The sequence below is a fragment of the Papio anubis genome, chromosome 9 (genome assembly GCF_008728515.1).
Source record: "Papio anubis isolate 15944 chromosome 9, Panubis1.0, whole genome shotgun sequence".
NCBI lineage: Eukaryota > Metazoa > Chordata > Mammalia > Primates > Cercopithecidae > Papio > Papio anubis.
Window position 1 is genome coordinate 48,351,585 of NC_044984.1, and position 19,739 is coordinate 48,371,323.

At 43.1% G+C, this 19,739-nt stretch overlaps 1 protein-coding gene across 13 annotated transcripts in view; it reads right to left on the reverse strand.

Moving 5' to 3' along the window:
• ATF7 (activating transcription factor 7) overlaps positions 1 to 18,808 on the reverse strand; it is a 120,664-nt gene extending 101,856 nt beyond the window's left edge. Inside the window, exons 1-2 of one of the 13 annotated variants that reach the window (XM_031650525.1) lie at positions 17,503 to 17,811; positions 16,203 to 16,256 (exon numbers count right to left, since the gene is read on the reverse strand). The gene's annotated coding sequence lies outside the window, so the exon portion shown is untranslated. The other 12 variants (XM_031650519.1, XM_031650523.1, XM_031650530.1 and 9 more) reach the window with 12 other exon arrangements.
• Between the last annotated feature and the right edge of the window lie 931 nt (positions 18,809 to 19,739).

Consider the following 19,739-nt stretch of genomic DNA (forward strand, 5'->3'; position numbering starts at 1 on the left):
GGAATATAGAGCTGAAACCAAGTTTAGCAGGTACTGAATACCTTTCAACTCAGTATAAACAAGCTGAAAAACTTAGAAAGGTACCCAAACAGAGCTCTATGGGCTCCATTTCTTTGTGATAATAAAAAGAAATTATATGCAAACAGCTCTCTTCTAAACACACAACTTCAGTTACCACGTTTCAGACTGTAAGAAAATTTAGCTGCCATTAAGCAAAGAGTACAAATACAAGTTCTTCGCCACAGCAGTCTCAACATTTTATATTCTCCATAGGATACTCAGTGCTGCTCTGATTTCCATTACATCTAGCAAACTGACTTAAGATTCCAGTTAACACATGAACTATAATGCAGGTTATGGGAACCCCAGAAAACAAAGTAGACTACTCAAGTTTTACTAGGCAGTAGATTATTTAGGTATTAAAATTTCTGTTCATAGGCCAGGTGCCATGGCTCACACCTGTAATCCCAACACTTTGGGAGGCTGAGGTCAGAGGACAGCTTGAGGTCAGGAGTTCAAGACCAGTCTAGGCAACAAAGCAAGAGCCTTTATTTTCTTTTTCTTTTTTTTCCTTTTCTTTCTTTCTCTTTTTTTTTTTTTTTTTTTTTTTTGAGACAGAGTTTCGCTCTTGTTGCCCAGGCTGGAGTGCAATGGCGTGTTCTCAGCTCACCACAACCTCTGCCTCCCAGGTTCAAGCAATTCTCCTGCCTCAGCCTCCCAAGTAGCTGGGATTACAGGCATGCGCCACCACGAGTGGCTAATTTTGTATTTTTAGTAGAAATGGGGTTTCTCCATGTTGGTCAGGCTGGTCTTGAACTCCCGACCTCAGGTAATCTGCCCGCCTCAGCCTCCCAAAGTGCTGGGATTATAGGCATGAGCCACTGCACCCAGCCACGAGACCCTGTTTCTTAAAAAAAAAAAAAAAAAAATTAGCCACCCAACCCACAGTGGTGTGTGCCGGTAGTCCTAGCTACTCGGGAGCTCGGGAGACCGAGATGAGAGGATCCCTTGAGCCCAGGAGTTCAGGTTGTAGTGAGCTATGATCACAGCACAGCACTCCAGCCTGGGTGACAGACTGGGACTCTGTCTCAAAAAAAAAAAAAAAGCTCATAAATTCCGGACTAATTTTCCATTGAAGTATTTAGCATAATAGTTTAGCATATATTATCTTATTACTAAATCAAATGTCCCAAAAGGATATGCTGAAAGCATATATGTACCACTATAATCTTAAACTAATTAGCCTTATTGTTTTAAATCTTACGCTTTTTTTTTTATTTTTATTTTTAAGACAGGGTCTTGCTCTGTCACGCAGGCTGGAGTGCAGTGGTGTGATCTCGGCTCACTGCAACCTTTACCTCCTGGGTTCAACAGATTCTCATGCCTCAGCCTCCTGAGTAGCTGGGACTATAGGCATGCGCCACCATGCCCGGCTAATTTTTGTACTTTTAGTAGAGATGGGGTTTCACCATGTTAGCCAAGCTGGTTTCGAACTCCTGACCTCAAATGATCTGCCCACCTCGGCCTCCCAAAGTGCTGGTATTAGAGGCGGGAGCCACCGCACCTGGACTTTAGCCTTATTGTTTTATATCGGTGTTTTGTAAAGCACTTGCTAACAGACTGGAAAACTGAGGCAGAGAGTTACAAAAATATATATAGGCAAAAAAAAGGCAACGGGTTAAGGTAGGTCTGATCCTAGTTAGCTGTTCTCATACATTCCAAACAAGATACAAAAATGGACTGGGTGCAGTGGCTCACACCTGTAATCCTAGCACTTTGGGAAGACGAGGCAGGTGGATTACTTCAGGTGAGAAGGTGGAGACCAGCCTGATTAACATGGTGAAACCCTATCTCTACTAAAAATACAAAAATTAGCCAGGTGTCATGGCGGGCACCTGTAATCACAGCTACTTGTGAGGGTGAGGTGGGAGAATCACTTGAACCCCGAAGGCGGAGGTTGCAGTGAGCTGAGATCGCACCACTGCACTGCAGCCTGGGCAATAGAGTGAGACTCTGTCTCAAAAAAAAAAAAAAAAAAAAAAAAGATACAAGAGTGGACACCACATCTTTTTATAAACCCTAAAACTAGTTACAACTGAATCATGTTTTACCAACACTTCAGAGCACAACAGGTACTATTATATCTGCTTATTATATATAAACATGTTACATATGCTTATTATATAAATAAATGTCCTGAAACATGAATTTGAGGGGTTACATGTTCTGGGGTATCATTTTATTTAGGAAAATTAAGTGATGTTCATAGTTTGGTTTTTTTGGTGGGTTTTTTTTGTTTGTTTTGAGAAAAGGTCTCGCGGTCACCCAGACTAGAGTACAGTGGCATGATCACAGTTCACTGCAGCCTTGACCTCCTGGGCTCAAGAGATCCTCCTGCCTCAGCCTCTTGAGTAGCTGGGACTACAGGTGCACACTACCATGCTCAGGTCTTTTTTTTGTTTTTTTGTAGAGACAATGGGTCTCGCCATGTAGCCCAGGCTGGTCTCAAAACTCCTGGGCTCAAGCGATCCTCCCGCCTTGGCCTCCCAAGGTTTTGGGATTACAGGGGTGGGCCATTGTGCCCAGCTAATATTCACATTTTTAACATTAAGCATGTTTTATTATAATTATTTTAAAATTCATAATCCAGGCTGGGTGTGGTGGCTCACATCTGTAATCCCAGCACTTTAGGAGGCCAAGGAGGGTGGATTATGAGGTCAGGAGATCGAGACCCTCCTGGCCAACATGGTGAAACCCCGTCTCTACTAAAAATACAAAAATTAGCTGGGCATGGTAGCATGTGCTCGGGAGGCTGAAGCAGGAGAATAGCTCAAACCAGGGAGTTAGAGGCTGCAGTGAGCCGAGATCACGCCACTGCACCCAGCCTGGTGACAGAGCAAGATTCCATCTCCAAACAAACAAAAAAATTCTTAATCCCGTAATAGCATATATGAAAGGTTAGCAAACTTCAACTCATGGGCCAAATCTAGCCTATCACCTATTTTTATATGGCCCACAAACTAAGAATAGTTTTTAAATTTTTCTTTTCTTTTCTTTTTGAGACAGAGTCTCACTCTGTTGCCCAGGCTAGAGTGCAGTAACGTGATCTTGGTTCACTGCAACCTCTGCCTCCCGGGTTCAAGCAATTCTCATTCCTCAGTCTCCCGAGTAGCTAGGATTACAGGCATGTGCCACCACGTCCAGCTAATTTTTTCAATTTTTAGTAGAGACAGGTTTTCACTGTGTTGGCCAGGCTGGTCTCAAACTCCTGGCCTCAAGTGATCTGCCCGCCTCAGCCTCCTAAAGTGCTGGTATTACAGACATGAGCCACCACGTCCAGCCGGTTTTTACATTTTTCAATGGTTGAAAAAAATTGGAAAGAATATGTTGTGATATGTGAAAATTATAGGAAAACAGCTGCACTTCTTTTTCTTTTCTTTTTTTTTTTGAGAAGGAGTCTCGCTCTGTCACCTAGGCTGGAGTAAGGTGGCACCATCTCAGCTCACTGCAATCTCCACCTCCTGGGTTCCAGCAGCTCTCCCACCTCAGCCTCCCAAGGACCTGGGGCTACAGGCACGCACCACCACACCCAGTTAATTTTTGTATTTTTAGTAGAGATGGGGTTTCACCATAGTGGCCAGGCTGGTCTTGAACTCCTGACCTCAAGTGATCCTCCTGCCTTGGCCTCCTAAAGTGCTGGAATTACAGGTGTGAGCCACCGTGCTCCGCAGCTGCATTTTTCTTTTTCTCTTTTTTTTTTTTTTTTTTTTTTAAGACGGAGTCTTTTGCTGTCACCAAGCTGGAGTGCAGTGGCTCGATCTCGTCTCACTGCAACTTCTGCCTCCTGGGTTCAAGCGATTCTCCTGCCTTAGCCTCGTGAGTAGCTGGAACTACAGGCATGTGCCATCACACCTGGCTAATTTTTGTATTTTTGGTAGAGACGGGGTTTCACCATATTGGCCAGAATGGTTTTGATCTCCTGACCTCATGATCCACCCACCTCAGCCTCCCAAAGTGCTGAGATTACAGGAGTGAGCCACCGTGCCCAACAGCTGAATTTTTCAAGGTTGGTGCTGTAAGACTACTGTTCTCAAAGTGGGCTCCAGGGATCCCTACAGTTCTTGCAGGGGGTTCATGAAGGTTAAAATCATTTGTGAGTAAAAGATCTATTTAAAGAGCAAGCTAGGCTGGGCGAGGTGGCTGGCCGGGTGCAGTAGCTCTCGCCTGTAATTCCAGCACTTTGGGAGGCTGAGGTGGGCAGATCACCTGCAGCCAGGAGTTGAAGACCAGCTTAGCCATCATTGTGAAACCCTGTCTCTACTAAAAACACAAAAATTAGTAGGGCATGGTGGTGTGCACCTGTAGTCCCTGCTACTCGGGAGGCTGAGGCACAAAAATCGCTTGAACCTGGGAGGCAGATGTTGCACTGAGCCAGTATCATGGCACTGCATTCCAGCCTGGGTGACACAGTGAGACTCTGTCTCAAAAAAAAAAAAAAAAAAAAAGGCAAGTGAGGCCAATGCATTTTTAAAAAATTTCCCAATGATAGCTGTTTATCCTGAGCCAATGCATTTTAACATAGCAGTACTAAAAAGTTCACAGATGTGGTTTCAAATTCTATACCACAGCTAACCTTTATGAAACTATCACTTTCCAGATTTTACGTAGTATCAAAGAAGACTATATACAATTACCTAAAAATAATCCTTTCTTTTCCCATTACATTGTTTTCTTCATATACTTAAACCAAAATGACATATCTTAACAGATTGAATGCAGAAGCAGATATGAGAATCCAGCTGTGTTCTATTTAGCCAGACATTAAAGAGATCTGAAGTCCTTCCCCCAAATTCTTTTTAAACTATATATTTATGTTAACATGTAATGGGTTTGTTCTTATTTTAAAGTAAACTAATAAATATTTTAAAAACTTATCTCATAATTGCTAATATATTAAGTATCAACAGATATAACCCAGATAAACAAATACTCTTTGGAGTCCTCAATAATTTTACTTTATTATTTTTTTTTTTTTGAGACAGGGTCTCACTCTGTTGCCCAAGCTGGAGTGCAGTGGCACAATCTCAGCTCACTGCAACCTCTGTCTCCTTGGCTCAAATGATCCTCCTACCTAAGCCTCCTGAGTAGCTGGGACTACAGGAGTGCACCAACAAACTCGGGTAATTTTTTAAATTTTTGTAGAGACGAGGTCTCACTATATTACCTAGGCTAGTCTCAAACTCCTGGACTCAAGCAATCCCTCCACCCCCACCTCAACCCCCCAAAGTGCTGGAATTACAGGTGTGAGCCACTAGGCCTGGCCCTCAGTAATTTTTAAGAATATTATGGGGTGAATTCTGAGACCAAAAAGTTTGAGATCCACTGCTTTAAGAAATACACAAGCAGTGGAGGGCCCTAGATTGATCAATCAGAAGGCTGAAATTAATTTCTGGATTTCAAGCTCAGACATGCAGAAACTGGCTTCAAAGAAAGGAGCCAGCTTAAATAGACCAAATAGTTTTGCAGCAAATGACTGAAGACAGATGAGAGTGAGAATTAGGCTGAATCATGTTAGGCAACACATAGCCAAAGCTTAGAACCTATCTGGAAGCAGCTTTATACAGGCAACTACCTGAAGTTTCTTTTAAGGCTCTCTAGGCTTTCAGAGGATTCCAGGACTATTTTGAGCTATCCCCAGAAAGGTTAATAAAGCAAAAACAAAGAAGCAACAACTTGCTAAAGTGACAGCAGGAAGCAAAGTTAGAAATAACTGGAGAACATTATATTTATCTATGTTTGGCCTCACTGTGCATTTTAGAAGTTAAAAAACTCCTGGAAACTGATAGGATGCTGAACAAAAACTAAACAAAAAATTCTGTTTTTTTTCCTGCTCATTTTCAGATAAAGTATGATCCTCAAAACAATAAGCCAAAAGTAATCAACCCCAAAACACTGATCTTTTAAAATTATCTTTTAATTTAAAGGACCAATTTAAAATCTTAAACAGGCTGCAAAGAACAAAAAACCTGACAGGCTTTAATATTAAAGTATAAGCTTGGTTCTGGGTAGGAAACAGCTGCACTATCCCACAACGACAATCGCTGAGACACTTAGAAGTTCTCAGGAAAAAATATTTATTTCCTAAGTCTGTCCACATATTTTCAACAGTGATCTATTTGGGGTTATTCCAATGCTCGCCAATTCACTCTCACCAGTCCCAAACATGTACGTGTAAAGTATTAGCAAACTACTGTTAACCAAAACTTTAAAAAATAAGTTGAAGAAAATGGTGCTGGCTGGGCACGGTGGCTCATGCCTATAATCCTAGTACTTTGGGAGGCCAAGGCAGGCAGATTGCCTGAGGTCGGGAGTTCAAGACCAGCCTGGCCAGAATGGTGAAACCCTGCCTCTACTAAAAATACAAAATTAGCTGGGCGTGGTGGCAGGCACCTATAATCTCAGCTACTTGGGAAGCTGAGGCAGGAGAATCGCTTGAACCCAGGAGGCAGAGGTTGTAGTAAGCAGAAATTGTGCTATTGCACTCCAGCCTGAGCAACAGGGCAAGACTCTGTCTCAAAAGAAAAGAAAAAGGAAAAAGAAAAAAGAAAAAGAAAATGGTGCTACAGGAGTCATGTTGGTACCACAAATACGATGTTAAATAAAACCAACAAGGTGTCATTCAAGTTTGATACAACTTAAATAAATATTACTGGCAAGAAACTTGGTACCAACATGAATCATTTACAGTAATTAATTATGTCACATTCAACAAATCATCCTGATTTTATAATACAGTTACGGGCTGGAAGTGGTGGCTCACACCAGTAATCCCAATATTTTGGGAAGCTGAGGCAGAAGGATCGCTTGAGGCCAGGAGTTTTAGACCCCTCGGCAAGAAAGTGAAATCCTTTCTCTGCAAAATAATTAAAGATTGGCTGGATTGGAAGCCAGGCGGTGTGTGTCTGCAGTCCCAGCTACTTGGGAGGCTGAGGCAGGAGGACTGGAGGATCACTTGAGCACAGGAGTTCAAGGCTGCCAGTGAGCTACGATCACGCCACTGCACTCCAGCCTGGGTGACAGGCCCAGACCCATCTCTAAAAATAATAATAATAATAATAATAATAATAATAATAATGAGTCAGACATATTCCTATTTCAAAAAGAATGGTTGTGCCCTATTTTTCAATCTGACAGAATGTTTTTTTCTTACTGCATGGTAATTTTTAAGGCCCCGCAAAAATTGACCGGTTTAGCACACAAACATTCCCTGTCTACTACAGCGAAAAGAAGCAATCTATCAGATCAGGAGAAAACAGTAAGTAATTCCATTCGAAGGAAGCAAGCGGGGTTTTGTGAGAAGGTGGGGCTGTGGCAAAACATGTTACCACAGATGTCCATGCCACAAGCTCATGAAATGACTTTTTTAGCTAAATCTTGGCTCCTGTTAGTTTAGTTTTTGGTTTTTTTGAGCCAGGGTCTCACTCTGTCACCCAGGCTAGAGTGCAATGGCGTGATCTCAGCCCACTGAAACCTCCCCCTCCCAGGCTCAAGTAATCCTCCCTCCTTGGCCTCCCAAGTAGCTAGGACTAAAGGCGTGCACCACCAAGCGCAGCTAATTTTTAAATTTTTTTGTAGAGATGGGGTCTCCCTGTGTTGCTTAGGCTGGTCTCAAACTCCAAGCTCAAGCAATCTGCCTGCCTCAGCCTCCCAAAGTGTTGGGATTACATGTGTGGGCCACCTCACCCAACCTACACTTTCATAGACTTTCATGATATTTATTAAGAAGAGATGCAAAAAAAAAAAAAAAAGAGATGCAGTATTGAACAGAAAAAAAGAAACTTTATGCACATTCTGGTTTCAAATGTATGGGAACACTGAGGATTAAAATTGCCAACAGATGAGAAAAAGCGTGGCGGGCGCGGTGGCTCATGCCTGTAATCCCAGCACTCTAGAAGGCTGAGGTGGGCGGACTGCCTGAGTTCAGGAGTTTGAGACCAGCCTGGGCAACACAGTGAGACCCCATCTCTACTAAAATACAAAAAAAAAGGCCAGGCGCAGTGGCTCACGTCTGTAATCCCAGCACTCTGGAAGGCCGAGGCGGGTGGATCATGAGGTCAGGAGATCGAGACCATCCTGGCTAACACGGTGAAACCCCGTCAATACTAAAAAAAAAAAAAAAAAAACTAGCCGGGCGAGGTGGCAAGCGCCTATAGTCCTAGCTACTCGGGAGGCTGAGGCAGGAGAATGGCGTAAACCCGGAAGGCGGAGCTTGCAGTGAGCTGAGATCCGGCCACTGCACTCCAGCCTGAGCGACAGAGCCAGACTCCATCTCAAAAATAAATAAATAGGCCGGGCGCGGTGGCTCAAGCCTGTAATCCCAGCACTTTGGGAGGCCGAGATGGGCGGATCACGAGGTCAGCAGATCGAGACCATCCTGGCTAACCCAGTGAAACCCCGTCTCTACTAAAAAATACAAAAAACGTGGCGGGCGCCTGTAGTCCCAGCTACTCGGGAGGCTGAGGCAGGAGAATGGCATAAACCCGGGAGGCGGAGCTTGCAGTGAGCTGAGATCCGGCCACTGCACTCCAGCCTGGGCGACAGAGCAAGACTCCGTCTCAAAAAATAAATAAATAAATAAATAAATAAATAAATAAATAAATAAATAAATAAAATAAAATAAAATACAAAAAAAAAATTGGCCAGGAGTAGCAGTGTGTGCCTGTAATCCCAGCTACTCAGGAGGCTAAGCCAGAAGAACTGCTTGAACCTGGGAGGCAGACTGCAGTGAGCCGAGACTGTGCCACTGCACTCCAGCCTGGGCAACAGAGCAGAGACTCCGTTTCCAAAAAAAAAAGAGATGAGAAAAAACTAACAACCTGAAGTCAAGAGTTTGTAATGAGTTTTACTGTAAACTTATGTATTCTTTCTTTCTTTGAGACAGAGTATCTCTTTGTTGCCCAGGCTGGAGTGCAGTGCTGCAACCTTGGCTGGCTGAAACCCTTGCTTCCTGGGCTGAAGCAATCCTCCCACTTCAGCCTCCCAAGTAGCTGGGGCTACAGACGCGCGTCACCACACTCGGCTAATTTTTGTATTTTTTGTAGACACAAGGTTTCGTCATGTTGCCCATGCTGGTCTCAAACTCCTGGGCCCAAGCCTCCCAAAGTGCTAGGATTATAGGTGTGAACCACTGTGCCCAGCCAATGCTTACGTATTATGTTCTTCTTAAAACTACTATACTAGGCCAGGCACAGCGGCTCACACCTGTAATTCCAGCACTTTGGGAGATCAAGGTGGGTGGATCACTTGAGGTCAGGGGTGCGAGACCAGCCAGGCCAACATGGTTGAAACCCCGTCGCTACTAAAAATACGAAAATTAGACAGGCATGGTGGTGGGCACCTGTAATCCCAGCTACTCAGGAGGCTGAGGCAGAAGAATTGCTTGTAATCAGGAGCCGGAGGCTGCAGCGAGCCAAGATCTTGCCACTGCACTCCAGTCTGGGTGACAGAGCAAGACTACGTCTCAAAAAAAAAAATAAAAAAAAAAAAAGACTAATATACTAACTCCCCTTTGCTTTGGTTGGGAACCTTTCTTAAATGTTGGCCTACAAAAATTTAAAAGCTTATCTTTTTACACAAGTTTATCTTTTCATACAACCTTTCCTGAATTGTAACACTCATCCTTCATTTCTGAGGAAGTGATATAGCAAATACTTTCAAAATGGAATTGAATCTTGCCTCATTGTATACAGGCAGTCAGTACATTATACAGAAGACCAAAAAAAAAAAAAGTTTTTAAACAAAAGGACAAACAAGAGAAAGGAAGGAAACAAAATACTATGATTTAACAGGAACAAAACCCAACATTCTTTCAACACAAAGTGTCCACAAGGGAAATGTCGAAGAGAAAATGTCATGATAAAATATTTTTAAGATATAAAATGACCCCAATGCAAAATATTTGTTGTTGTTGATTTTTGTTTTGTTTTTAGCTCAAAGGAGTTATTATTTCTCGTCATTTATGTTCCTTACTTGTGTTTATCCATTCCCACCAATAGAAACATTTCAATTTTATTTTCTTTACAGTCTATTTTTCTTCCTGATTCTTCAAGAGTAAATTCCTTGATCTTAACTTCTATTTATGAATGTCTGACCTGAAAAGGACCTTGAGGGGTTATCAAGTCCATCCTTCTGCTTTCCAGGAGAATTTATAACTAATAGTATCAGATGAATGAGAAAGTATCAAAAGAAAATGCACTGGTTCCCTGACTAGTAGCATGCTAATTTAATATGCACATTCATTCACAATTTGCAATTTTTTAAAAATGAAAGTAAAAACTAAAATGCCAAAAGAGGAAGGTACTTTAAAAATGCATTTATCTGCTAAAATTGCTCAAACATAAATTCAACTGTCAGGTCTAAAATTAACAAGCAGGAAAAGTTGCTGGCTGCCAATATAAAGTCTTTAGTCCCTAGAGATGTCTTCTGAAGTTCTATCTCGTTTGTAGCGCCCTTCACCTACAACACATAGCCTGGTAAACTTAGACCATCCTTGCCAATCAACTACAATTATAAATGGCAAGTGTGTGTGTGTATGTGTGTGTATGTGTGTGTATGTCTGTGTGTTTATAGTTGGTATAGGTTTTCATTCCAAACAGAAAATGAAAAGTTAGGGCCGCGATGGTTTTCGCCTGTAATCCCAGCACTTTGGGATGCCCAAGGAGGCGGATTGCCTGAGCTAAAGCATTCGAGACCACCCTGAGCAACATGGTGAAACCCCGTCTCTACTAAAACACAAAAAGTTAGCTGGGCACGGTGGTGGGCACCTGTAGTCCCAGCTACTTGGGAGGCTGAGGCACGAGAATTGCTTGAACCTGGGAGGCAGAGGTTGCAGTGAGCCAAGATTGCACCACTGCACTCCAGCCTGGGTGACACAGCAAGACTCTGTCTCCAAAAGAAAAAAACAGAAAATGAAAAGTTAGGTCTAAATTGGAGATGTCAATATTATGGGGAAGCTGCATACAACTGTTCTTCAGAGAGTAGTTTAATTCTTTCATTTCTAAGTTAAAATGTCCAGGGAATAAAGTTTTTTTCTAAAAGAGTTTCCAGGACGGGTGCAGTGGCTCACGCTGTAATCCCAGCACTTTAGGAGGCCCAGGCAGGCGCATCACCTCAGGCCAGGAGTTTGAGACCAGCCTGCAATATGGTGAAACCACGTCTCTACTGAAAATACAAAAATTAGCCATGTGTGGTGGCATGTGCCTGTAGTCCCAGCTACTTGGGAGGCTGAGAGGGAGAACTACTTGAACCCAGGAGGCAGAGGTTGCAGTGAGCTGAGATTACGCCACTGCACTGCATCCTGGGAGACAGAGCGAGACTCTGTGTCAAAAAAAAAAAAAAAGAAGAAGTTTCCAAAACAAGCTGGGCGTGGTGGCCCACGCCTGTAATTCCAGCACTTTGGGAGGCCAAAGCAGGCAGATCACCTGAGCTTAGGAATTCAAGACCAGCCTAGGCAACATGGGAAACCCCATCTCTACAAAAAATACAAAAATTAGATGGGCATGGTGGTGCACACCTGTAGTCCTAGCTACTCAGGAGGCTGAGGCAGGAGAATCACTTGAGCCCAGGAGCAGAGACTGCAGTGAGCCAAGATGGCGCCATTGCACTCCAGCCTGGGAGACAAAGGGAGACCCTGTCTAGAAAAAAAAAAAAAAAAAGTTTCCGAAACAGAATTTCATTTAATGTCAAAAAATCTGGCCAGGTACGCGTGTAATCTCAGCACTTTGGGAGGCTAAGGCAGGAGGATTGCTTGAGCCCAGGAGTTCGAGACCAGCCCAGGAAACATGATGAGACCTCTACAAAAAATAAAATTAGCCAGGCATAGTGTTATGAGCCTTTAGTCTCAGCTACTCAGGAGGCTGAGGTAGGAGGATTGCTTGAGCCTGGAAGACTGAGGCTGCAGTGTGAGCCATGACTGTGCCACTGTGCTCTCGTCTGGACAACAGAGTGAGACCCTGTCTCAAAAAAAACAACCATGGTCGAGTGCGGTGGCTCATGTCTGTAATCCCAGCACTTTGGGAGGCCGAGGTGAGCGGATCACTTGAGGTCAGGAGTTCAAGACCAGCCTGGCCAACATGGAGAAAACTCCCTATCTACTAAAAAAATACAAAAATTAGTCAGGTGTGGTGACACATGCCTGTAATCCCAGCTACTTGGGAAGCTAAGTCCAGAGAATCGCTTGAACCCTGGTGGCAGAGGTTGCAGTGAGCGTGCCACTGCACTCCAGCCTGGGCAACAGAACGAGACTTCGTCTCAAAAAAAAAAAAAAAAAAAAAAAACCAAACAAAGAAAAAAACCACAACCAAAAGACAATAACGAAATAACAACAAAAAAATCTCTGCAACTACGAAGAAATATGGTTAATTTTCTATAATTATTTGAAAATGAAAAAAAAACAGGACTAGAAGTCTTGGAAATGGGAAAATTATAATTTTTTAAAATGTGGGGCAAGAGAGGTCGAGTACAGAAACTGTAGACTGGTGAAATATTATTTCTCAGAAAGATTCTAAATGAATTATTAAACAGATCACTTATGAACCACTGGCAAGTTATGCAATGATCTATAAACAGTAGCATAAGATACCCAAACAGCAACTAATATGCAACTTCGTTTTCTTTTTTGACAGGGTCACTAGCCTAGGAGTTCAGAGATGTCAGAGGCAGAATATACTGTATTTGGATTTCAACAGGATACCGCTTGCTATTTCATAGAAAATAAAGGTTAGATGATATAAAACAGCAGGTGGGATTCACAACTGAATTTTATCCAAAAGGCTAACAGATTAATGTTAACATAATGATAGTCTACTCATGTTGTATAGCATTGCTCTATCCTTATACATGTTTACCAGTGACCGAAAACAAAAACACACGTTTATCAAATTTATCAATAATACAAACATATGAGAAATGGTCAAGAGGTGAAATGACGTTATCAAGCTAAAACAACAAACCAAATTAACAAGATGATAATTACAGGGATAAACTTATGTAAAATTGTCAATTACATTAAAAAATCAACTACATGGCCGGGCGTGGTGGCTCACGCCTGTCATCCCACACTTTGGGAGGCCAAGGTGGGTGGATCACTTGAGGTCAGGAGTTCGGGACCAGCCTGGTGAAACCCCGTCTCTTCTAAAAATATTTTAAAAAATTAGTTGGGTGTGGTGGTGCAGGCCTGTAATCCCAACTACTCGGGTGGCTGAGGCAGGAGAATCGCCTGAACCCAGGGGGTGGAGGTTGCAGTGAGACAAGATTGAGCCACAGTACTCCAGCCTGGGTGACAGAGCAAGACTCTGTCTCAAAAAAAAAAAAAAAAAAAAATCAACTACACAAAGTAATGTGATCTTAGGCTTTAAGAACAGAGGCATAGAGTGCAATAAAATAGAAGTTGTGCTTCCCACCGTAGTTTGTATTTATTAGATTATATCTGAGATGTTCAGACCTACATAAGGAACCATAAACCACTCAGATAACTAACTTGATGAAGAGCCTGAACTTTCATTAAAAATGTCACTTAAGAAATTGTACGGGCTGGGCTCAGTGGCTCATGCCTGTAATTCCAGCACTTTGGGAGGCCGAGGTAGGCAGATCACTTGAGGTCAAGAGTTCAAGACCAGCCTGACCAAAATGGTGAAATTCCATCTCTACTAAAAATACAAAAATTAGCTGGGCAAGGATGGCGGACACCTGTACTCCCAGCTACTCTGGAGGCTGACGGACAAGAATCGCATGAACCAGGAATGTGGAGGTTGCAGTGAGCTGAGATCACACCACTGCACTCTGGCCTGGGAAACACAGCAAGACTCTGTCTCATAAATAGTAGTAGTAGTAGTAATAATAATAATAATAATAATAGAAATAGCTGGCCGCGAGAGGTGGCTCACGCCTGTAATCCCAGCACTTTGGGAGGCTGAAGCGGGCGGATCACGAGATCAGGATATCGACACCATCCTGACTAACAGGGTGCAACTCCATCTCTACTAAAAATACAAAAAAATAGTCAGGCATGGTGGCGGGCGCCTGCTAGTCCCAGTTACTCGGGAGGCTGAGGCAGGAGAATGGCGTGAACCCAGGAGGCAGAGCTTGCATTGAGCCGAGATCGTGCCACTGCACTCCAGCCAGGGCAAAAGTGCGAGACTCCGTCTCAAAAAAAATAAAAAAGAAAAAAAGCTTAAAGAACTTGGGGTATTTACCCCCAAAGAGATGCCTCCTGTAATCCCAGCACTTTTAGAGGCCAAGGTGGGGAGATGGCTTGAGCCCAGGAATTCAAGAAGAGGCTGGGCAATGTCGGGAGACCCCATCTCTACAAAATATTTAAAAATTAGCCAGGCATGGTGGTGTGCACCTGTGGTCCCAGCTACTTGGAGGCTGGGAGGACTGCTTGAGGCCAAGAGTCCTAGCTACTCAGGAAGCTAGGACTAGAAGATCTTTAGCCCAGGAGTTTGAGGTTACAATGATCTGTGATCAAGTCACTTGCACTCCAACCTGGGCAACATAGCGAGACCCTATCTCTAAAAGAATGAAAGCGAAAGCGGTAAGTGTCATGAAATACTTGAAGACTACCATGTTAACAAGGAACTAGATTTATTTATTGTGGCTTCAGATAACAGAACTAAAGAGCTTCAGCACAACGTAAAAAATGTTCTAAAAGTAAAGCTTCAATAATGGAACAGGGTATCTGTGAAGTGGACACTTTCTCCTTAGAGCATTCAGAAGTTAAAAGACCAACCATCAGCGATACCAGCTATGATATGTTTTCACATATCATGAATTTATTTGATCTCTCCTAAAAAAAAACCTCTTAGAGGAAGGCAACATGTCAAAATGAGTAAATGTCAGAGAAGCTTAAAAATTATTTTCTTTGACATATTTTTAAAGAAACAGAAGACTTTTTCATGAACTCCAAAACCATAGGACCATTTTCTGAGAAACCAACAACAAAAGAAATGAATGTTTTTTCCTTTTAAATGAATGCTGCATTTGTTTTTCTCAAAGAAACATCTGTACCTTAACTTTAGTACTTTTATCAAGGGATAAAGGACAATTACATACCAGTATGCCAACTAGTCTCAAGAAGACAGCTAGTTTTATTAGACATTTACATGGAGTTCTATCTGTTCCACCTAAAACTTCCTTGCAAGGAGAAGGCTCCTCCTTATCAGATGCGGATAGGAGGCTGCGGTAATACTAACTCCCTCCCACTGTAACCTAGGAAAAACTCAGTCTTGACATGCACAAAACAATAACTTCTGAGAGCTTCAGAGCAGCTGTGTTCAGACAGAGCCAGCAACTTTACTCCAGGCAAAGAATTAGTCTAAGAGTTGGCTGAAAAGCAATTTTCATTTTAGGTTGGAAATGAGGAAAGGAAAGAGAACAAGATACAGTAAGTGGAGCTATTAACATTTTAAAACCGTGGTAAACAAACGTGTTTAAAAATTACAACACTGAAACTACCACAGGGTGTAAACTTTGATCCACAAGTTGAAAGACGAGCGGTGTTATCACTCTAGCTCTCTGCTAGATGGTAACACTAGTGAGAAAAAATAATCTTGGGTTTAATAGTGCCCTAGTCAAAGCCAATCACCAAGTCTAGGACAGAAGACCAAAACAAGGGACTCTGCTTCTCTCACTGGGTATTTTTTTGTGCTGCTGCCAGGCAAACTGGAAATTTTCTGAATGTCCAATAGCAATGCTCTTACTGTGAAACACTAGAACCCAGCTCAGTAGTTAATGCTAAAGGGTCAGCAATGAATTGGTCTCAATGTGCTATAGGGGCAACTTCTTGGCCAGGGAGAAAAGTTTCAACTGATTGCAGAAAACCAAAGGTTAATACAACTACATACTCTGGTTTCTCTTCATATAATAGCTTTCCTGATATTTCGGACATTATTTCACTTCTCAAAAATAAAAGGAGAAGAGAAGGAATGTAAAAGCAAAATCTACGCAAGAGCAAAGAAGTTATTAATTGGCTATATTAGTCCAATTCGTTATTAAATGATACACAACTATCAAACAAAGGGCAAAGCCCTGACCCTTTTCTGTACAGAATTAAGAACTGGTAAGACTACTTAGTAGAGCTGCCAAACTTTTCTTTAGCTTCTTTTCTTACAGACATGATACATTTCGCAAGAGCCTCCACTTACCTTACAACTTCCATGTGTAGGTACAAATTGTGTTTGATTTCCCCAGCCCTTGGCCTAAGACATTATGACATAGCTTTAGTTTCTGAGTCTGGACCCAAAGGAAAAAACTGAACATTTTTCACTTTCCTGAAATAACATGTCTATTTCATTTACACCATTTAAAAACATATTATATAAATTAACTAAAACTGCAACCACCCATTCGACAACTCTTTGAGAGTGACTGGGAAGCCACATTTAACAAAACAAACTTCATTTTAGCATTTCTGCTTAGAATGCCCATAAAGACTGATATCTCTACAAGAATTACACTACTGCAAAATTTTTAAACACAGGACTCATGTGAGCTTGCTGAGAAAACTCTGCACACCCCCCACACACCTGTACTTAATATGACATGACCCTCAGAGATACTAAAACACCCTCTGTTAAGTAGAAAATAAACTTTTAAAGTTAGGAAAGTAGCAACGCGGGAATCTGGGTAGGAGGTGCCCTGGGTTGTAAACACCCTAGTCAGAGAACATAACAAGCAATTCAGAGCAACATATAAGTCCCTATGGGGCTCCAACTTGGACTGCTTTAAGTCCAAAGCCCACATCTCGGTGTTTCGGAAGAGTTTGGGAAATAGAAGAGAGGGAGAAGGAAAATCAGAGAAGCGATGAAAATGTTCTATTTTTCTCCTTCTCAACTCCCATCCCAGCATCTTGGAGGCTGGTCACCAGTCTGGGTGCCATAACCACGAGAAGCCCTAAATCAATATCCCAACCACCTGATACCTAGGCAAAAGACATGTGTATATCAGCCATCTCCTTCCCAAACACTTCTCTTATCGCTCTCAAGGCTCATATCCTTCCAGAAGCCATGCCTTATGGCGACTCAGCTCACCCATACTGTCCTCTTAAATTCATTCACTTAATTTTCTCCAAATCCATACTTTCTCTCCTATATCATGTCCCTGATGTTCTTTTTATTAATTCAATCGAAATGCCACGACCTTCATTTCCTATAATCCACCCCTATCTATCTTTCCTGATAAACCCAACGGAGTGTTGTGTCACCAGATCAAGATCTTTGTTCTCATCTACTCATCCTACCTCCTGCCTGTTACCCTTTTCCAATTCCAAGTTCCTAATCCCACTCTTTGGGAAGCCCTGGGTTTCTAACCTAGTTTAGTATCCCTCCTCTTTCTCCCATTCCACCCCATCCCATGATCCTTCCATTAGGCTCCACTAGACTACCCTTCCCTCAGGATTCAATTCCCCTCTCCTTGCCACGCCCTGCGCCCCCCGGGGCTACTTACCCCAAGTTCTCCCCACACTTCAAGCCTCTGGCCCCGCCTTCCCCCCAAAGGAAGGAGGCGGGAGTAGGGAGAGAAGAGGGGCGGCACTCGGCAAGGAAAAAGCGATCTCCCATTAGCGCTCATCGCCGCCAATCGAGGCTTCCTTCTCTCCTATTGGTCGGCTTTGGCCTATGCCCCCACCCTCTTCCTCAGACAGGGCCCGGCCACCGCCTCAGCGCCCCCGTCCAATACAGACTGGGAGGGGAGACCCCAGCCCGGAACGCTGGGACTGGCCAGAGTTGAAAGGGAGAGTCCCGTCAGATCATGGGCTAGCTAATGTTAAAAGGACTTACCGGCTGGTAGCTCCGTTGCCTTCCGCCTGCCCGCGCTCCGTCCTACAATCTCTCTGCAGCTCCTCTTTTCCCCCCTCGGCGGAACGGATACTTTCCTCCCGTCCGGCCAGGCGCGCTCAACTCTCGCGAGAAGTCGTGGGGCCGCGGGGGAAGGGCGAGATCCGTGGGGGCTGAGTTGGAAAGCGGCCGAGAGGCGGGGCTCCGGGAAAAGAAGGTGTTGGGCTTACTGTGGGCAGGGCTGGGGAGGGAGACTGAGCGAGTACTGTCCACACAAGTCACACGTGTTCGGCTGCAGAATCTAGCGGGAGAAAGAAAGGAAAAAGGAGAGAAGATCTTTACCGGTGCCTGTAGTGGTGGTTACCACTATCTTTCAGAGTCATCGCTTCCTTAACTGCAAAGTAAAATACCCTTAGCCCTAGAAATGAAGTCCATGTGTGGACAAAGCAATCCACCTGCACAGCAATTCTAACACTACCATTTTACTAGTCCTATTGCCTTGGGTGAAAATCTTCTCTTAGTCTCTGTACAATGGGACTAACAATCTCATTTTATTCAAATTGTTGTAATGATCAAATGAGGTACATGAAATTGCTTGAGGATTTTTTTAAAATCACTGTATTATTCAGCAAATATTTTCACAAAACGTAGGGCATACTACATGCAAAGCATTGTTCTAAGCATGGGGTTAAGGAGTTATCAACCCAGGTAGGATTTATATTTGAGTGAGGAAGGGGAGACAATTAAAAAGCCAATAAACACAAATATTTCAAATAGTGAAAAGTGCTTCAGGATAGTGAGACAGAAAGTTACTAGGAATGGGGAAGAAGCTTTACTCCTAGTATTTGAAAGAAGACCTCTTTGAGGAAGTAACACACCAGGAGTTGAATTATGACTTGGGAAGATTTCAGGGGAATTATCAAATGCAAAGTCTATATTCAAAAATGTATAGGTCTTGTTCAAGACAAACCAGGAAAAGAAAAAAGAAAAACAAAAAACAGGCTGGTTGCAGTGACTCACGCCTGTAATCCCAACATTACTAAGCCAAGGCAAGAGGATTGCCTGAATCCAGGAATTTGAGACCAGCCTGGGCCACATGGCGAAAACTCAGCTCTACAAAAAATACAAAATTAGCCGGGCATGGTGGCCTGCACTTGTAGTAGCTATTCAGGGGACTAAGTGGGAAGATCACTTGAGCCCAGATCAGGCCACTGCACTCTAGCCTGGGCAACAGAGTGAGATCCTGTCTCAATAAATAAATAAATAAAATAATCATCTTAAAATTTAACAAATTGTAGTTGACTTAAAATATTATCTACAGAATCTCTATTCTCTCCTTTTGCAGCTTTATGTTACTCAGCTTTCTGAACTTTCTGTCTAGCATCTTATCTATCCTCACAGCACCCTCTGAGAGGTAGGAAGAATCTAGGTGATTTCTCCCTAGATATCTAAGGTGACACAGGTGTAGAATCACTTTCTTTCTTATGTAGTGAATTGAGAAAAGTTGAGAGGTGTCTTGGCTTCCAAACTACTCTCCCCTAAAACAATTCCTACTTAAAAGAATACCATGATGGAAACATACCTTAAATTTGTAAGAAAAAATTGTATGTTGGCCGGGGGCGGTGGCTCAAGCCTGTAATCCCAGCACTTTGGGAGGCTGAGATGGGCGGATCACGAGGTCAGGAGATTGAGACCATCCTAGCTAACATGGTGAAACCCCGTCTCTATTAAAAAATACAAAAGACTAGCTGGGCAAGGTGGCGGGCGCCTGTAGTCCCAGCTACTCGGGAGGCTGAGGCAGGAGAATGGCATAAACCCGGGGGGCGGAGCTTGCAGTGATCTGAGATCCAGCCACTGCACTCCAGCCTGGGCAACAGAGCGAGACTCTGTCTCAAAAAAAAAAAAAAA